We start from the raw sequence: 18,839 nt of genomic DNA on the forward strand, positions 1-18,839 counted from the left end.
AAGGAAGGGAAGAAATCTTAAATACTTGGTGCAGATTAATTGATAGTTGTAATGCCATGTACAAGCAGCTTTCCAGAAGAATGCTACTTTGAACAGCTTTTAAAGTTCTGATTACACAGTATAATGATCACTTCCATAACAAATGAGATTCCATAACAAATCACAGCAAAACTTTCACAGAAAATCAAAGTACAGCATTCACAATATTACAACTTATCACAGAAAATCGCAATATAATATTCACAACATAGTCTCAAAGTACAATAGTCAAAGTCTTCCACTGATGGGGCAACTAAGTTAACTCAGTCACTTATCAGTAGTCTCAAAGTATATTTGAGTACAGTAGTCAAAGCCTTCTACTCATGGAGCAACTAAGTTAACTCAATCAGTCATTTATCAGTAACAATATCTCAAAGTACCAATAGTAACAACATCTCAAAATAGTCAGTCTTCCACTCTTGGGGCAAAGTATTGATTAACTCAATCAGCCACATATTCAGCAATCAATTACTAAGTATCATATACAAAAACCTCCACCATTAGGTCAGTAGTAAACTATAATTCCATAATTACTCAGCACCCAGGGAGAGGTCTTTCCATCTTGACTTGGGACCTGTTCTCAGATTCCCTGGATCCCCTTCCATGGTCCCACATTCTACCTGGATTCACCAGACTGTCACCTGGGTTCAATGGCAGACAGCTCCCAGTTCCTTGACCAGCTCTCCGCTGAGGTCCTGTTCCACACTGGCGTTCACAGGGTCTGGTCTATGTCAGCTTCTTCACCATTTCTGCTCCAGGGAATTCAAGGCTCAACCAAGCCACAAACAAACAAAGTCTCAGCATCCTAGTCATGATTCCTCACTCACCTGGGCTCCTGGCTCCTGAGCTCTGGGCTCTGGGCTCCAGGCTCCTGGTTCCTGGGATCTTGTTCAGAAGAATCTCTACCAGCACAAGTTCTCAGGAAATTCTGACTCAGTTCTCCATTCTATCTTCTGTAGCTGCTCTACCACCAGATTGTGGTCTCAAGAAATTCTGACTGTGCATCTCTGGGGCTTTCTTATATACACACAGCATTAGCTTCCTGTTTCAGACAACCTCTTCCTGTTACATTAGCAACAGGAGACAGGAGTTCATACCTTCTGTTTCCCCAACAGAGGCTTGATCAGTTATTAAGTGCTAAGTACCTGCTATTTTTGCCAACACAAAGGGATCTTCAAATTCAAATTACATTACCATTACAATAGTGTATTGACAGCCCAGCTGACAGTGGAGTCAACAAGATCATGGCAAATGGAAAGGTCAGAAAGGAGGGAAAGTCTGAGACAAAGGTGAGAATCTAGGTAAAGCTCTTGATGATGTACATAGGAAAGGGTAATTTCCTTGGCATACACCAAGAATGAAGAGCATACTCATGTCCCTGGGGTCAGAGGTATTTGGAGAGAGAATTCAGATGAAGGTTAAAACTTTACTATGGGTAGGAACCAAGTCCTGTCAGAGGTAAAAGGTTACAGAGTGGAGTCTCAGTGCCTAGTGCCTATGTTGTTTAGGTCAGGCATTTCCTAAACAAACTAGAAGCTGAGTAATCTTTTATATTTGTCTTTCTGACCATCTGACAGGTAGATGGGCTGCCTTCATATTGCTGCCCACTAGAGAGGTTTATTACAGCCTCTAAGAAGAGCATAGTGAGCAATAAAGTGTCTCAATACCTGCAAAACCAGCCAGGCTGTAGACTGCATAAAAAAGGAAGAAAAAAGAGTTCTGAGGATCATCTACTTCTTGGAGAGTACACAACCATTCACCACATGCTATGGTCAAAGGATCACATAAGCATTGTACACAATAAAGTAACTCTTTTCAGGTGGACCAGTGGCAGCAACAGTAATAATATCCAGATGAGGAGAGAATCAAACACGGCCTACCCAACCCATTCTACATGTTTGGATACAACTCTGGGGTGGCTAGATCGTGCAGTGAATAGGGCACTGGATTTGGAAACAGAAAGTATCATTTTCCTGAGTTGAATCTAGCTTCAGTTAGCTGTGTGACCCTGGGCTAGTCACAACCCAATTAACCTCAATTCCTCATCTGCCAAATGAACTGAAGAAGGAAATGGCAAATCACTTCAGTATCTTTGCCAAGGAAACCCCAAAATAGGTTTGCAAAGAGTTGGACATGACTGAAACAACTCAACAGCAATAATAAAACACAAACTCACACTCCAATTAATGGGACTGAAAAAAGAACAGAAAGAAAAAGACTGAACACAATGAAGAAATATTTTCTTAATAAAATCCAAGATGTAAGCCCAGAAGGAGAGAACAAACTCCACAATTAAAAGGTGACTTAGGGAGGGAAATAGCATGACTACAAAGAATCAACAAGATCTGGGGAGAAATGAAGCAAGGAATGATGAATGAAATGAGAATTTAGGAAGAATAAATAATTTAGAACAGAAGGTAGAAAAATATTAGCCAACTAATGGTCTCCTTCAAAACCTGAACACTATATTTCAGGAGATCATTAAACAAAGCTTCCTAGGACTATGAGGAGCATAAAGAATCTACCAATTACCTTCTGAAAGAAACCCTCAACTGAAAACATGTGGTTATGTCATAGACAAAATTCAGAGCTTTCAATTCAAAGGAAAAATTCTCCAAGGCAGAAATAGTTCAATTCTCAGAAAAGTATAATCAGTTTCATGCAATACTTAGCAGTATGTTTATAAAGGAGGGAAATCTTGGAATATAATATTCCAAAAGGAAAAAAAAAAAGTCGAAGTTTTAAGACCTAGAAGAATTTTTCCTGGTAATGTGAGTGTAATTTAATGATTTCAAATTTAATAATTCCCAGAGTCATGGGACAAACCATGTTATGGATGAATTTAATATCTATGACTTAACAGTAGCTGGTGAGCCCCCATCCATGTATTTCTCATTGAAAAAAATCAACTAAGATAATGCTGATGACTTTCAATGATATAACATTTACAAAAGAGAAGACAAATGCTTGTCATTATAATGTAACAATCCACCCATATACTTGGGTCATACTCTGCATTAATCCTTATAGTATCGGTGGGAGAGAATAGACACAGATTTATAGAAGTCTAGGAATGATGAATGATGCAAGTAAGCAGGGAAACCTATGGGTCCAGACATAGGAGTGCAGAACCATGTGTGGCCTCCAGGCTGCAGGTTCCCCACCCCTGGAGCAAATCACAACTCTGGGTTGTAGCTCTTGATATGTTTTATTAATTAATTTGATTAATTAATTAAATCACCTGACAGTTCCTGAGTAGAGCAATTTCTCTGGTCACTCCTGTTCATGGACCACTAAAAAAAATGGTAAGTCTTTTTACTGAAATCTGCCCTGATATCTAAAATTATTCAGATATGTTCCAATGGCTAGTCTCTGTAGAATCCTAAATTCTAGCAAAACTTTTGCTCTACAATTCACTAAGCTATTAGCCTTGTCATTGACTCTGCTAGATTTTCCTTCTCTATCAAGAGCAAGGCACATAAACTTCTAAGAGCTTTTGATTTGCAAGCTCTAGGTAGCAAGGTAAAATGCAATAGCCTGTCCTTATCTTCCCCAAACAAATTCTTCATCAGCAAAGTCAATAACATTCATCCTTTTTGGTTCAATCAGGTTAATCTCTATGTCATTATTCTCATATCCTTGAATATTAATGTTTCTACAATAATTGCAAATATCTAATGTCTCCACTTTGTGACTATCCATTCTCTCTTCAACATTTTGTTATCTTTCTTTTGTACCCACTATTTTCCTGAAAATGTCATCCATGTCAAATGTATTAATTCAATTACCAATTTTCAGTTTTCTTTCTCTTTGACTCTACTTTCACACTTTTGGTTCCTCTTTCAAATGAATACTCACTCTTTTCTTGATTTTGGATATGCTGTGTTGTCTTTTTAATCCCCTTCCTATATCTTGCAATGCTTCATTGCCTCTCTGCTAGGAATTTAAGTTTCTTATCCCTAATATGGGTATTTCTCAAGTATCTGATTTTCACCCTTGTATTGTCTCTCTTTACATTCTTTCCCTTGACAAGCTCGTGCAACATTATGACTTAATCTCTGACCCCTTTCGTAAACTTTCAGGTTCATATTTCTGGTAATTACCAATCCTCTCCGATGAGTTCCAGGGTTTCATTTCCACCTGTTTATTAGGCATTTCTATGGGGTTATCACATGGGCACCCTGTAACACTTTTCTCGTTCTTCCATTCGTGAAAGAACATGAACAAGAGTTACAAAATACACAAAGATAGGTTGCATTTTATCCTGCTGAAATGCTTGTAGATTTGCTTCCATAAATTCTACATAAGTGGAGTATCACCCATCACACTAGGTGCCATAGTGCAGATCTCAAAACTATGTGGGCTATATAGCAGCATAGTGGGTTGACCATCAATTATCTCTCACTTTTGCTATGTGATAAACCAATCTCCTTTCCAATCTTACTAGTATTTTGCAATATCTTGTTTTGTAGATGATTTGTCACTCAAAATATATTGTAGTTTTTTATATCTATAAATGTTACTGGAAATATGCTATAGTTTATTCATATCTGCAATGTATCTCTTTATAGGCTCTGTGTGACTCAGAATTTTAATATTCAGAGATTATGGACTTGTAGGATTTGAATCCATAGAATGTTACTGAAGAACAGAGATATTTAAAAGATAGAGTTTTGATTCAGGAGAAACTTGGATTTATTTAAAATATTACATAATTTCTCAAATGTAATCCAGTTTTCTCCTTTGTTCTTATATTAAAATTTAATCCAATCAATGAACAAGTATTTTTTAAATGCCTAATGTGCTGAATTCTGCAGATACAAGTACCATGCCTATTGTCAAGGAGCTCACATTCTGAGACTGACTAGATCAGGGCAAGGACATATCTAAATAGAACAATAAAATAAAGTGAACAAATACAAAAGTGTACAGAATATTTAATTAAAAGAAAGTTTAGAAGGGAAGACACAAGTATTTAGGGAATAAAAAAAAACATAATTACAAAGATGATGCTTGATCTGCATTTTAAAAGAACATTTGCATTGTCTGTCCAAGGTATATATGCATGGGTGTATTGGTTGAACAATGATTGTTACATCCAAATGGAAATGATAGGACAATGGATGCTCACTAAGAACATGAATATTACTCTAAGGTTTGCTAGTCTAAAATCTTTGCTATGATTTTGTATCTCATTTGGAAATATCTGCAAAGTTCTACAGTCTGATATTATCAACAAAGCATAAAAAAATAGCAGTGATTTGGAGACCTCATTATCTATTAGGAAATCTATCTTCTCCTTGGACTCCTTATTGGACATGATATCCTATAGCACATAACTTTCTGGAATACAAGTTTTCCTCTATTGTGCATGCCTTGATATCAATGTGAACTAAAACTCCAAATACCCATGACCAAGATTTTTATTTTCCTCTCTACATCCTTCTTCTTCCTTCTCACTTCAGTCTTTTTAAATTTTTTTTTTTTCTTTATGGAGAGGGGAAGTTAAGGTAGTTGAAGTTAAGTGACTTGCCCAAGGTTACATGGCTAGTTTTGTATTAAGTGTCTGAGGCCGGATTTTAACTCAGGTCCTCCTAACTCCAGGGCTAGTGCTCTGTTTGCTGTGCCACCTAGCCCACCCCCTCCCTTCACTCTTTCAATCAATGGTACCACCATCCATCCAGTCTTACATCATTGAAACTTTAATTTGTTTATATCTTTTTTCAATCTTAACTTCCCTTATTTCTCATACATAATTACTTGCCAGCTACTGTTGATTACACCTCTGCAATATCTCTCTAATGTGCCCCTAGCTATCCATTTCTGTTGCTCTCACCCCATTAAAAGCCCGCATGTAGTGCTAACATGATATTCACAATGCCTATGGTGGCTATGAATATGCCAGAATAATTCTGAATTGCAAAACATAACAGATTCTCCACATGGCAGATAGAACCAAAATATTTGCTCAAACACCAGAAAGCTGAATTCCAACACCAGAAAACCAAATCCATAATAGCAACAAAGAAATTTATGCACAATAATAATGCAGGGGCATTGCCATTTCCAAGTCTTCCTACTGCTAGGGCCTTCTCACAAATGAACACTCACAGCTTGCTGCCTGCTTCCTCTCTCTCCCTCAGCTCTAACAACTCTGACAAACTTCCTCTCTGTTCTTCTTCACCCTTCCTGCTCTACTTTTCCTGCTCCACCCTTTCAACAACCTCCTCCCACCATAGGCTTTATGTGACTGAAACTCATTTGTCTTTGGCTTCCATGTGATGTAAACAGGTCACATGGGCCTATTAATGTTTGGAAAGATCTTCCCATTTACATTACCATTATACCCTGTTACTACAGAATAGAATTTTAACAATTTTTTGTATTTCTGTGTACAGTCTCTGCCAAACCATCCTGTATATGACTACAAAACTCATATTCCTTATGCATATATCTAATTATATTACTCTTCTTGGGATTAACCAGTGACCCCCTATTGCTTGAAGAGTAAAATTTAAACACTTTTGCCTGGTATTACAGGTCCTTCAATATTTACTAATGATCTTTTTAGTTTCACTTCTTTATTTTCATCGTCATCTTTATTTTTCGTGTGTGTGTGTGTATGTCTGTGTGTCTGTGTCTGTGTGTCTGTCTGAAAGGATTGTAATAAAGCATGGGGAACCTAGGATGATTAAAACAAAGATATGAACAAAGGTCTATAATATCCATAAGATATGTTTGTCTTTAATTTATTACTAACCACAGAGTATGTCAAGGTAAGTTTGCTCTTTGGGGAAAATTAAGGTATCATGTTTGTGCATGTCTGTATTTTGCATTTAAGATATTTTGTGGAAGTAACATAGTTGTCATAGTAAAATATTCCATAGAGGTTGATGATAATACTAGACATAATTTTGAGTAACTCTTCATTATGAGGTGATAGAAATTGTGTCTTAAATATGTGGCAGGAACAAAATGAATCTGATTCACAAAATTGGTATACTTTTTTCTTTTTCATAGTTTTCTATGATTTTTTAATCCTCCTGAAAATTCCTTCCAAAGAATGCTTACCAAAGTATTATAAAATCTTCTGAAGTCATCAATTGAATATTATTAAATATATTTATTTCATGCTACTGTTTGTTAGTAAGTTTTATGAGGTTTTAAGGTCACTTTCTAATTTACGGATTAGAAGATGTGAAGACTATTTCATTTAAATACCTTGAATTATGCATGAATGATCTAATGGGTTCTCAGTAATGCCCTAATTATGCATTAATTCCACAAAAAAGAAAAATCTGGTTTATGTTAGAAGATGCAAGTTTTTACAATTAACCAAGAATAAAGAGAATTATACCTTATTAATGTATTTTTAATTGCCTTTTTATTACCTTCAAATCATCTTATCCTTGCCATTTTATGAAAATTAGAAAGTTGATTTTTGCCATACCACACACAATAAAAAGGCATGGGGGAGGCAGAGCAAACTATTTTCAGTGCAAAAAGACATGGAACCATATTAGCTTTTATAACTCATTTACAACGATAAAGATTGCTGTCATGGCAAACTCCAAAACACATTGAGAAAATTTCACTGATTGTTTTCAGTTAACAACCACTTTGCCATTTATCAGCTTAATTTTGTATCCATTAGAGCAAGCTGAAAATTCAAGGAAGAAAGGAAGCATATTAGGTTTTAGTTTCACAGTTCCCCTCCTTAAAAGAAAAGAAAAAGGAAGAAGAAAAGCTAGCTTTCTTTTAGAAATGCTAAGAAGCTCAGCCTCAAAAATTCAATCTGTGTTAGAATCATCTTCCCCATAAAACTGTAAGCATCACCTCCATTGGTGACCCTCATAAATCCAAACTGGCATATCCTCCATTACAATTCCTCCCATTTTCTTTCCAAATATATGGAGTAGCAAAGTAAGATTTCCTCTAGTAACAGCAATAGACACACTTATGTAAATAAAAAAAAATTCTAAAATATTTTCCTCCAGGAAAAGAAGAATTTTAGTGTAGCTTCAATCTGTGTGTGTGTGTGTGTGTAAGGTTTGTCCATGTGGTTTCATAGATATATGGAACTAAGGAACTCCCTGTGTAGAAGTTACCTCCACCAATGCAAAATGAGCATTTCTGTCAATGACTTTCCTCTCCCACAAGTGGCAGCTAGGTGACACAGTTAAAAGAGATATGGGCAAGGAGTCAGAGGGACTTAAATTAACATCTGTCCTCAGACCCAACACGGGAAAGTCACTTAACCCTGTCTGCATCAGTTTCATCAACTGTAGAATGGGGAACATAATCACAACTACTTCCCAGGATTATTGAGAGTATCAAAGGAGGGCACCTAGGTGATACAGTGAATAGAGCACTGGCTGGCCCTGGAGTCAGCAGGACCTGAGTTCAAATCTGGCCTCAGACACAACACAAAAATTAGCAGTGTGACCTTGGGCAAGACACTTAACCCCAATTGCCCTCCGTAAAAGGAAAAAAAAAAGAGAGTATCAAAGGAGATAATATTTGAAAGGAACTTTACATGGTTCTGGGAAAAGAATAGTCACTTAATAAATGCTTGTTCTTGTCCCTGCTCTTTCCCTCTTTTAATAGGGTTGATGGTGGAGAGGAGTGGAACAAGCAAAAGAAAAGGAAAAGGAAAAGGATAGTTATAAAGATATGTCTTGACCACTGAGAGTTTCTTAAGATCACAAATCATTGTCTGATTTCAGAAATAGTCCCTGCTTCAACAGTCTTACTAATACTGTCTACTAAGTTATGTTGGATGTTCGGCCAGTCTTATATTCTAGCTCTCCCAGATGCCAATGGATCTGTAATCAAATCCATTGGGATATTCCTTTTAAGGGTGTAGGGTACATCCCATGCATTCCTACCTGACTCATGTGACTCTTCTCCATGTCCTCTGAATGAATTATGGGGGGGGGGACTCAATCAACATCATGTGGGTCTTTTAAGTAATATCTTAATCATGTTACAAAGATACTGATTGAAGTATAAGACTGTCTATCAGATATCCCCACCCTGGTTCTGTATCTAGATCATGTAATATAAAATAAGCTAACCCTTTTAAAGAAAGAAAAGGTATCCTGGAAGTATATGAATTTAAAAATAATAATAATAATAAACCATCAATAGGAAATATGTCTATAAGTATTTTATTGTCAAAATAGTGGTAAGTAGTAAAGGGAATCCAGTTAATTGTTCTCTTTGTGAATGCTGGGGGGATATTAAATGCTAGTCAACATTCTGCTATTCCCTCCAATGCTAAAGCTGCAATGGGCTCTTATCTACCTCATATTAAAGTTATCAGTATTTCCAGCCAGAGCCTAGTGCACAATCTCTAATGAGATAAAGAATTCAACTGCCAAAATCTCGATAGAAACAGCCTGTATGAATCAAGGGCTCACAATTCAGAAGCATAGTTACCCCAACCCCTGAATGTGACCTGCTCCCAGTGGAAAGCAATTTAATGCTCTGTCGCACACAGAACAGTATATATGAATCACCAAAAACCCCAGATAAATTAGTGACAGGTACATCTGAATAGGCCTGCTTCTAAGTCACTTATCTACAGCCAAGAAAGCTTGTTTCACCTCAGTTTCAAAGATAAAGCCACATAGCAGGCTGCCTCTGCCAAGTTCTCAGGAGGCAAACAGACCCCATTGTCCATTAGTGGGAAATCCCCATTATTATTTCAGGTATTGTGACAGCAAAGAAGGAAAAGTGAAAAGTATCTGACAGTCAGAAATTCATCAGCAGATCACCAAGGCTTGTGCCTTTTCTAAATTTCAAAAGCCACAGCTATTTTCTCTTTTATATTTATTTATATATTTATTTAGATCTTTCCCAAGTCCCAAAGTTCCAGTCATGTTCAAATTCCCTCCTGCCCTAGCCCCACCACCCAAGATCCCCACCAAAAAAAAAAAAAAAAGCCCAGCCAGTTATAATAACTCATCAGGAGCTAAAAGGAGGGCTGGGGAGGGAAAGGTGCCTGCCATCAGTTAGAAAATGGAAATGTTTGCAAATCACTGAAGGTGCAAGGATGCAGGTAGGTAATCAGAAATCCAAAACAAGATAATTTATTTTTTTTTAAATCTAGACTTATAATTTCATCAGTGTAAACTGCCTACCTGATGTGTTCCAACTTGGATTTAAGTTCAAATTTCAGAGTATAATTTGTATTTTTCAAACAACAAATGAATATCACTAAATGCATTTCCCAGATATTTCTTATATGAAATCCCTAACACCAAAATCCCAGAAATTTTTGTCTATTATGCAATTAATTTAATGATAACCAATAATACAGAATCCAGAAGCCAGCTTAATAAATGGTTTATAGAAACTATAAATTGAATGCAGATCTGTGATCCATTTTTAATTTAATTTAATTTTAATTTAAGTTAATTTTAAGTACTTTCCTTACAATCCAATCTAGTAAGTACTACTTTATTTAAGATGAATGATGAAGAGATTGCCATTTATTTCAATTATAAGGTGTACTCTCAAGCTGGCATATAGAAATACTGATTGCAATCTCTTGATCTCATATGGGTTTTGTCCATCAGGTTCCAATTACCTTGGTTAGAGGTAAGGATAAAAGTTTGAATTCCTCAGTTGTCTTCCCCTGATTCTACAAGGAAATGTGGAAGTGAGTTTTCCACCACCCTGCTCATGTATACTTGACTAATACATGGGTTGACACAGTTCAGTCACCTATTGGCACACTATTTGAATGGAACAACTTCATCTAATTATTTTTTCAGAGCACAATTATATATTTTTGTTCTCATTTAAAAGGTATGTGTTATATTGAATCCAATGAATTGATGTGATTTCCTTTATATATCTTACATTACAGCTTAGTATCTAATTACTCTCGATATAATACTCTAGAAATAATATCATTATTTATATCCTATATACTCAAAACCTATGTCACATAACCAAATTAGTAGCATGTTTATCAATAAGAAACACGAACAATCAAACAGACTCACTTTTCTGGTCCTCCGTGGTTCTGTTTTTGTTTTTGCTTGTTTTTTTTTCTTGAATAAAGTTAGGTCTCACAGTTCTAGGCAAGGATCTGTTAAACAAAGAAACAACAACTATATAAATAAATATATATATATATATATCTGTCATATATAGTAATTTCCATGTTTCTTAAAAATTAGACAAAGCAAAACAAAAAGGAAGCAAACATATCATTTTTAAAAAGTACTAGTATAATTTTAGATGATACTTTGGGATATAAAAAAATATAACAACCAAATTTACCTTCGTTGAAATTACAAAGGCTTAATTGGAATAGATATATTTCCTTTATTGCAGCAATAATTTAAGCAACACTAAAAACCAATTAAATGATACAAGAACTTCAGTCAGTGAAGCAATAAAAACTCCAATTATTATCCTAGTCTATTGTTCCTACTATTTTCATATTGAGATATTTTATTTACAATGTACTGTAGTCATTAGAAATTCCTTAGTAGCTTCCAAAAACGAGAACAAGAATGCACACAAAGTGAAATACAGTTTTATTAATGCAGATTTAACTAACTTATCGCATCCTTTTCTCACACTCTATAATGCATTTTTAATCATTATTAATTTTACCTTCACTGAATTCATAATATTATAACATCACAGTTGATTAAAGGATAAATTTTCCAATCTAAGATGCTTATCTAATATTGTAATCTCTTTGGTATAGACAGTTTCTCCATCAATGTAGACAGAAACCAGTATTTCTCTTTCTTGTCAATAATAATGTTTTAGCTTTTTAATATACATTTTCCACATCTGTAATCTCTATTTTTTTCCTTATTTAATGATCTATGCAATAGAATGATGCAACAAAAGTTTTAATGAGCCTACTATGTGTAGAGCCTTGTCACAGCTATCAGAAGATGTACAAATTTCAGATATGACCTAGTTCTTAGCTTTAAGGAGCAACACACTACTAACACTATACGTAATATATATGTATGTATGTGAATATATACATATATATATGTATATGTGTATATAGATATGTAATGTGTTAAGTGCACCAGAGACATAAAGTGAAAAGTGGCCAGGAGGCAAGCCTTCTAGAAAAGAAGCCTCTGTTCAAGTAGGGCATCTGATAACATATGAACTCTCATTCAGTCAATCAATAAACATTTAATAAGGATTTGCTATTCCCTACCCTGTGCTGAGAACTGGAAATATAAAGAAAGGTAAATACAAGCCCCCAGGCTCAAGGATTTCAAAAACTATGAATGGAGACAAATGACTGAAAGATACATACAGAATATATGGAAGGTAATATAAGAGGGTAGGCAAGGGTAGTGGTGTAGAGTTGGGGAAGGAGACTGGTACAAATCTTCAGAGAAGATAGGATTTCAATCATTGTTCTTTGTTCATTCTTTTTTCCCCTAGGATTTATTTATTTTTAATTTTCAACATTCATTTTCACAAGATTTTGAGTTCCACATTTTCTCCCCATCTCTCCCCTACTCCCCACTCCAAAATGGCAAGCAAACTGAATACCCCTTCATCCAGTCTTCCCTCTCTTCTATCCCACCAACACCCCCCCCCCACTCTTCCCTCTCTTCTATTCCCCTCTTCCCTGTACTTTCTTGTAGGGCAAGATGGATTTCTTATACCCCATTGTCTGAATATTTTATTTCTCAGTTGCATGTAAAAACAATTTTTTAACATTTGTTTTTGAAACTGAGTTCCAGATTGTCTCCCTTCTTCCTTCCTTACCATCCCCCCCCCCCCATGAGAAGACAAACTTTTAAATGATCCACATAAAACTAAGAGCATAAATCATACCATGCTAGGTCAAATTTATGTCCACCACATCCAAGAATTTGTCTCTGAAAATGGCACTAAGGGACATATTATATAAGATCAAATGATAGTTTAGGAACATGTTTCTTTTTTTCTCTTCTCATTCTCATCCTCTTCCCACTCCTCTCTCTTTACCTTCCTATTTACCTTTCTATTCTTTCATTTTTACATCCTTTTCTTCTTTCCGTTAATCCTCCTTCTTGCACTTACCACCATCACAAATTTCTATATTGATATTTACAACATTCCTTTAGTTCCAAAAAAGCCCACTTACATCTATCTTCTCCTTTGAACTTCACACTTCTGTTGAGTCAAGTACTATCATCATTATTGTCACTAACTTAGATTTGAGGAAACTGAGCCTCAGAGAAAAATTAAGAAGCTGCTTAAGGCAAACACAGTTGATAAGGGTCTGATAAATGATTTGAACTAAGGTATACATAATTCCAAAACCTGTCTTCTATACATTACATTATTCTACATGTATATGTACATATGCATATGTGTATACAAATACATTTATACATATATTGGTTATATCTATATAAAACTTGAAGCTTTGTAAGGGAATTTTGGTAAATTAACATTTAATTCTCATAAGAGTTCTGTAAGATATATGGTATTATTACTCTGATTTTAGACTTGATGAAACTGAGATTTAGAGAAATTAAATTACTTGCTCAGGGTCTGAACTAAGTCTGAAATAAGTCAGTGTCTAAAGTAAGATGTGATTCTAGATAGTCCTGCTTCCACAACCAATACTCTGTTCACAACATCATGCAATAATAACCTGTTTTGGATTTGGCATTTGTGAATTAACTAATCCTGTTTTCAAAGCTCATTGTTCCTTTAGTCCATTACAGAGATGGGTAACCTTAACCTTGAAGTCACATGTGGTCCTCTAGGTCCTTAAGTGAGGCCCTCTGACCGAATCCAAACTTCATAGAACAAATCCCTTTAATAAAAGGATTTGTTCTGTAAAACTTGGACTCAGGCAAAAGTCTGCACCCAAGGACCTAGAAGGTCACATGTGGCCTCAAGGCCACAGATTCCCCATCCCTACTTCATATCCTACCTTAAGATACAATTTGCTTCTCAATAAATGTTATTAAGTAATACTTTGTTTTATGTGTCCTTAATTTACTTCTTTAATTTTAAAGAGACTTGGGGGTAGCAAGGGTACTCCACAGAGTTTAGTGAATAAATTTCCATTTGACCTTCACATACCTAGCAGTATCTTTTGGAATTTGATTATTCTCTGTATTCCTAATCTTTTCATTCTAGTCTAATGTATCTCATCTCTTTAGTCATTTTAATTGACTTTATCCTATATCTTTCCAATCTTGCTTAAGCCTTTCTACAATTGTGTACATTTGGAAAATATCCAGAATGCTAAAGTACTTGATATTATAAAGACATAAATATTTATATGTGATTATATACATACATGATATACACATGTACACATATGTGTATATACTTATAGAAACATATATAACAGCCAAAACATTACTGGTCTTCATTACATAGCATATTAGAGAGAAATTATATGTGTGAAATTAAATAAACCTCCATACATACATTTTGACTGATAGAGAGATAATAACTTGAAAGACAAGTCTAGACGAAGCCCTACTTCACTTTGTCAAGCCATACCTGATAGCTCAGAAAGTACTACCTTAGACATACAGTTCCATAATGTTTAGTATTAATTATCTTTATCCAAATGCATGCCCACTCAAAAAGTGGTGAGAAATCTTCAACTAAAACTCTTTGTTTGCTGATCTGTCTCCTTAATGATATCTTGGAAAGAACATGGGAAGATAATGAAAATCCCTGAATACTAGTCCTGGATTTGTCACTATTAATAAGACTCTGGGTGAGTAACATATCCCTGTGTCTCCATTTCCTTATCTGAACAGGAAAACTATTGATATTTACTCTACCTGCTTCACTGTATTCCTCTGAAGATTTAATAAGACTATAACAGTGACTTGGCAGAGGCTTCATTTATACCAGTCTTGGAAGCAAAGACCTGAGAGATATGAGAGAAGCAGGTGTAGAAGAATATCACCCTGACTATTTGCTACTATTTGTTAAGATACAGAAATGGGAACAAAAAAATAACTGGAACAACTTGAATGATCTGATCAGAAAATTTGAAAATTATTTTAAAATATAAATCCTATGTTTCCTTTATAAAGGAGTTAGATTTAATATTACCAAAACTAATGAACTCACTTCTCTTTGGTGGACTCTACTGACCTTTTGGATAAGTCTAAGCTCTTATTCATTTACAAACTCCCCACTCCTACCTAACAGAGTCTCTTGTGAGCACTTAAAAAAATACTTGGTAAAATCATTTGAATGAACAACTCATTCATGTGCTATTATTCAGCTCCACTTGTAGAGGTTAATACATACTTGCTGGTTGGTTGATGTCTTAGAAAATCTATATGAAAGCTACTTGAAGACTTATGGAAGCATTATCTTAAGACAGAAACCATTACTCTATTTTTTGTCCTTGCATCTTATATTAAAACTACTTGCAGTGTCTTTTGCAAAGATAATTTTCTTTTATTACTGCTAGTGCTAAATCTCTCCATATCCCATTATCACAATTAATATCCTTCTTTATGCAGAAGCTAAAGCTGAGGTGCATCCAAATACTTCATAATATTAAAAAAAAGATCTGGGATGAGATGGAGTGGAAGAAGAACAAGGACATGGAAGTTCCAGAAGCCAAATTAGGAGAGGAAGTCGTAAATCACTCCTGAAAGCTAATTAAAAAAATAATTCTGATTCAATAATTAAATTCTCAGATAAAAATTCTTTGTAAATTTTTATTGAACTTCACTGTTCTTATGTTTATATCACCTTTTAAAGAAATACCAAATTCTCATTTTAGCCTAAAAAAAAACAATTTATGTACATAAAATCATAAGTAAAAAAGTTTTTACTATGGTGAGAACATTTTATGCGATGGAGGAGGGAAGGAGTGGCAACAGATCTTAGTATTAAGGAAGTAGAAGGAGTGTGACATGGCATAGAATATGATTATGTCAGAAGAATTGAGCCTGGTCCTTGTCCCAACCAGGTGAGGAATGGGATAAGATGATCCAATTGTGATATTAGTGTTTATGGACAATTACCTCATATTAGAAAATTCTAATAAAATCATGAGGCAAAGCAGAGGGGTCTTGGTCATCACTGGAAGGAAGTGGACCCTTATTTCCCAAAGTTGACACCCTGAGGCCTAGTACTATTTCCCCCATCCCACTATACATAGTGTCTGGCACATAAGTGCTCAAATGATTTCTTGAATTGGTTCAAGACATTGAGCAAATTATATATATATATATTTTTTGTTTATTATGACAGATATTTTCCCACACACTGAGAAATGTATTCCTATGTTTGTAAAAAAAAATTAACAATCCATATTAGATTTACTTTTTATCTCTTGCCATTTATATATATATATATATATATATATATATATGTCAAATATCTTCCAAATAAAATACCAAAAGCATTTATTAAATTGTCTTGCTCAAGGTAACATAAACAATAATTGAGCGAGCATGAATTTGAATCCTGGTTTTCTCACTCAAAATTCTATGTCCTTTCCACTGTACAATAATAGCTCCCTATTCTAGTTAATGAATTTATATTTAAGGAGAAGATTGAAGACTTATGTGTCTTCAGAGTATGTACCATGTTTGTGGTGAGGGAAGACCACTTTTGTGAGGGAATCAGGGTTCAAAGAAGGGTTCATGGAGTAGGAAGTGTTTTCCACTGTACTCCCAGCAGTCATCAAAATGCCTTGTGCATATTAGATTTTTAAAAAATGAATTTTGGATTGAATTGGGAGCTCATTTTACATGAATAGACTAGCATGCCACTAAGAAAATAAATTATGGGCTGTATTTTGCTGTGACAAGTAATTCAGTGGACTGAAGTACATGGTCCATGCTTCAAGGCAAGATGAAGGGACTCAAGAGAAGATGAGAAAAACAAACTGAATTTATTTTTCAGAGGGCCTGAAATGTCATATGAAGATTTTGGAGTTCTAATACAAATCAACTCAGTATGAAATTGGGTACCATTGGCTGTTTTTGCACAGGGAACTCTAATCATCAGACCTATTCATCAGGAAGTATAAGTAGGAAGAAATGAAATTGTTACATAACAGTCAAAAGAAGGAAGGGAACAAATATTTATTAATCATTTACTACATACCAGGCATTGTACTAAGTGCTTTGCAAATATCCCATTTGATCTTCACAATAATTCTTGTGAGGTAGGTACTATTATTACCTCCATTTTACAGTTGAGGAACCTAAGGTATGTAGCCATCAAGAGACTTACCCAGGGTCACAGATCTGGATTCCAAGACCATATTTGTTCTTCCTGAGTTCAGACCCCAATATTCTATCCACTATGCCATTTTGCTATAATCACTTATTATAAACTAGTAGGCGATATGTCAACAGCACAGCACAATGGAAAGAAATTGGACTATGGAGTGAGAAGACCTGGGATCAAAGCTTGTCTCTGTACTGTTTGGCCTTGGGCAAATCACTTTACCTTCACTTTTCTTGGCCTTAGTCTCCTTAATTGTAAAATGAGGGAGTTAGATTAGACGAGTTTCAAAGGCTCTTCCAGCACTAAATCTGTGATTCTAATTCACGAAGCATGGTGGAATAGAAAGATGGCAATAAAAAAATTAAAAAAAAATTCTGGATTCAAATAACCTCTTAAATACTAATTAACTGCATGACCACAAGTGATATGGCCCCTCTGGGACTCAATACAATCATGTATAAAAAGAAAGGGGGTCCCAGCGTGCGTAGCCACGACCCAGTCCCCGATACTGGGAACGTCGGTCTGGAAGGGAGGGAGGGTTTCAGGAGGGAATCCAGGAAGTTCCCCCCCCCCCCCAATGGGCTATGGCAACTTGGATGTGACCATTCATATCCTGAAGCCGACCCGCGCTGTCAGGAAGCAAGCACAGACCCTGAGAGAAGAAGGGAGAGAGGGAATCAGGAGTCAGTAGTGATTCTGCTGGGCTGGGAAGGCGACACAGACAAAAACCTGTCCAAGTACAGCACCATCTACTTCAACAGGGGAGGCATTTTTATCCGCTACACCAACCCCGGCAGATGGCTTTCGGGGACCCCTTCGGCATCCCCTCCCTGGGCAGTCCTGCCAAGAAGTTGCTGGAACTGCTCTTTGACGATGAGATTGAGAAGAAGCCCCTTCTCTTCCACACCTCCAGCAATGCTGGGGACATGCTGCAGCGCTACGTAATTGATCTGATCCACGTGCTCGGCCAGTTTAACTACTTCTGAGTGGTGGGCACCATCTCTGACAGGGCTCAAGGAAACAGCAGCTTGGTGGGGGCCATGCATGCCCTCTCAATGATCCTGGAGAACAAGAGGCCTGCCCTGAGCATCTTTCTTCTCCTTTCCTTTGTCCTGGAGGCCATCCTCCTGTGGCTGCTGCTCTCCTCGTCACCACTATCTTCCATCTTCCATCAACTACTATGAGACCCTCATTAAACAGTCATTGCGCTAGTCTGAGCTCTATCTCTACTCCAAGGTTGACAGCATCATCCCGGCTTGTGACATTGAGCACATAGCAGTAGAGAAGCTAGAGCAGCATGAACTGGTGCTGGCCTTGGACTTCTCAGTCTCTGCCCACGTCAGCCATTTGTGGGAATACCCAATCTAATGTACCAGCCTCTGTCTGTCCTTCCTGTATAATTGTTTGCACATGTGAGGGCTCTAGCCGCTGCCTTGCCCACACTCAGATGCTCCCCACCCTTTCCCTCAGAAATAAAAGTCGGCTCTCCTGAAAGAAAAAGGAAGGAAGGGAGGGAGGAAGGAAGGAAAGAAGGAAGGAAGGAAGGAAGGAAGGAAGGAAGGAAGGAAGGAACG

At 36.2% G+C, this 18,839-nt stretch overlaps 1 pseudogene; it reads left to right on the forward strand.

Moving 5' to 3' along the window:
* Nucleotides 1–17,842: 17,842 nt before the first annotated feature.
* On the forward strand, nucleotides 17,843–18,681 carry LOC138166604 (transmembrane protein 53 pseudogene; annotated as a pseudogene).
* Nucleotides 18,682–18,839: the final 158 nt, after the last annotated feature.

Source organism: Petaurus breviceps, unplaced genomic scaffold (genome assembly GCF_028583685.1).
Source record: "Petaurus breviceps papuanus isolate PSGF00001 unplaced genomic scaffold, PetGlider_PUasm1.0 225, whole genome shotgun sequence".
Lineage (NCBI taxonomy): Eukaryota > Metazoa > Chordata > Mammalia > Diprotodontia > Petauridae > Petaurus > Petaurus breviceps.